A 2282-nucleotide genomic window follows, 5' to 3' on the forward strand; every position below is an offset into this window, starting at 1 on the left:
GTGGCACCCAAAGCCTCGCCCCCAGTCCCTAGGGCAGAAGCCACAGAGCTGGCATTGTTTCCACTGAGTCCAGAAGAAGGAGCCAAAAGCTGATCCTCAGCACAAATCAAAGCCCAATATGGAGACAGAATAACTGCTTCTAGGCGGAGAGTAGGCAAGCTGAGGGCAAAAAAAGGGGGAGTTTTTGCAGCCACCTCATCTTTAGAAACAAGGGGAAAACTAGATCCTTTTCCACTGTTATGGTCTACAAGGTACTCTACTGCTCCAAGGGGATCTGAAAGTACAAAAGGATCTAAACAAATAAGGAGAACTTTTCCCAGGCTGGAGATAAGAATGACAAACAGAAAGATGGGTGAATGTAATAAGGTGTAGGAAGATGATGCTGGGAACCTCCGTTCTTCACATGGCTGCCAGCCCCATAGAGGACAACACAGTAAGAACAAGGACAACCACTCCAGACTGGTATAGCTGGGGAAGCTTCAGGCCTTTTCCTAGTCCACATCAAATGTCAGATCCCATTCTAGGTATGATACATGAGAGGGAAGACGAGTGCAAACTTAGCTTTGTGGATCAGTGCTGGTCCCAGACACAGGGACTTCACGAGTTCCAAATAAGACTCAAAGTTCCCAGGGAGTAACAGGGCTGACATGCCAAAAAGAGAGACCCCTGCACTCAAAGCAATACCAGTGCCGCTGTGGCAGATGGACATCGCCATGGGAAGAGACCAACTGTAGATAGTGATGTGGGGAGATACAGGACGGTTTGAACCCATAATGTTCTTATTCCAGAACCACTCCATCTCTTCTTTGGCTGTGGTTCCCAAAGGAATGGCATTTCTGATACAGAGCTGAGGGCTAAAGTGGGCTCGGAGGCAATGACGACCAACATGTCTCAGCAAGAGTGCAGCCATCTTGGGTTTCGGTCTGGACGGAAGTCTGGTCACCGGAAAGATGAAGGCATGATTAGAGGATTGGAACTTCTAGCCTCCTAGGAGGGGAGAGGAGCAGAAGATTAAGCTCATCACCAATGACCAGTGATTTAGTCAGCCATTCCTGTGTAATGAAGCGTCCATAAAAACCCAAGAGGATAGGGTTCAGGGAGCTTCCAGATACCTGAATACATGGCGGCTTCTGGAGGGTGGTGCTCCCTCGGAGGGTATGAAACTCTACACCCCTTCCCAAAACCCGTCCCTGTGCAACTCTTTATCTGTATTTTTGGTAATGTTCTTTGTAATAGCCAGGAAACACAAGGTTTGTTGTTTTTTTTGTGTTTTTTTTGTTTGTTTGTTTGTTTGTTTTTGTTTTTGTTTTTTGCTTCCCTAAGCTCTGTGAGCTGCTCGAGCAAATTAATGAAACCCAAGGAGGAGTCATGGGAACCATAACTTGAAGTTAGGCATTCTGGAGGCCCAGAATTGTGACTGGTGAGGGGAAGGGGCAGCCTTGGGGACTGCACCCTCAACTTGTGAGGAATTGATTTAGAGGACCCCCAGCTGGTGTCTGCTGCAGGACTGATTGATTGCTTGTTGGTGCGGAAAAGTCTTCCCCTCATTTGGTCACAGAAGTCTTCTGTGTTTATTATTGTTCTTGTACTTTGAGAGCAGAGAAAAATACATTGTGGTCATTTTTTTTTTCACACATAAGATGGGTAAAGGGGTTACAGTGCACGTTGTTCTAACTGCTCTTAGTCGGTTAGTCCAGAAATCATGCTATATTTGACACTGTTAGCTTATGATACAAATTTTGTTAATGATACCAGTGAGACTGATAGGGTTCATTTAGGATTATAATTGTACACAGCAGTTCCTTTTAAGGACCACATTTTGATAATTCCCATTCTTCCTTGCATTTTATAGATGCAAAGGAGGGGCAGTAAGAGTTCTTAATGCATTAATTTCCTACCAATAGTATAATTAACATTCTAGGATAATATCTAGGTATGGCCCCAAGGGAATACTTTGTAATAAAGCATCAGTCTTACACCTTTTTAAAACACAAAGTCTAAAGCATGCAGAAAAGCATGCACGGTTTTTAAAAATAAAGGTAGAGTTCTGCTCTGTTGCCCAGCCTGTTCTTGAACTTCAGGGCTCCTCAAGCGATCCTTCAGCCTTAGCCTACCAGGCCCTTTTATGCTTTCAGTATTCTATGTGTTTCTATTATTGATTTAAAAGGTATTTTACTTTTTTCTTTAACAGTGGATGGGAGTTCTGAAGACTCTGTAATCAGGTAGGATTTACAGATTTTAAATATTTATCTGTTAACCAAGGGAATACAGGGAAAAGAAAC

The 2282-nt window shown here is 43.8% G+C and overlaps 1 pseudogene across 1 annotated transcript; it reads right to left on the reverse strand.

The window, feature by feature from the left end:
- Window positions 1-26: 26 nt before the first annotated feature.
- On the reverse strand, window positions 27-1077 carry LOC116273156 (annotated as a pseudogene). Its single transcript, XR_004181623.1, has one exon. The product of XR_004181623.1 is annotated as a succinate dehydrogenase cytochrome b560 subunit, mitochondrial pseudogene (transcript).
- Window positions 1078-2282: the final 1205 nt, after the last annotated feature.

Source organism: Papio anubis, unplaced genomic scaffold (genome assembly GCF_008728515.1).
Source record: "Papio anubis isolate 15944 unplaced genomic scaffold, Panubis1.0 scaffold4022, whole genome shotgun sequence".
Classification (NCBI taxonomy): domain Eukaryota; kingdom Metazoa; phylum Chordata; class Mammalia; order Primates; family Cercopithecidae; genus Papio; species Papio anubis.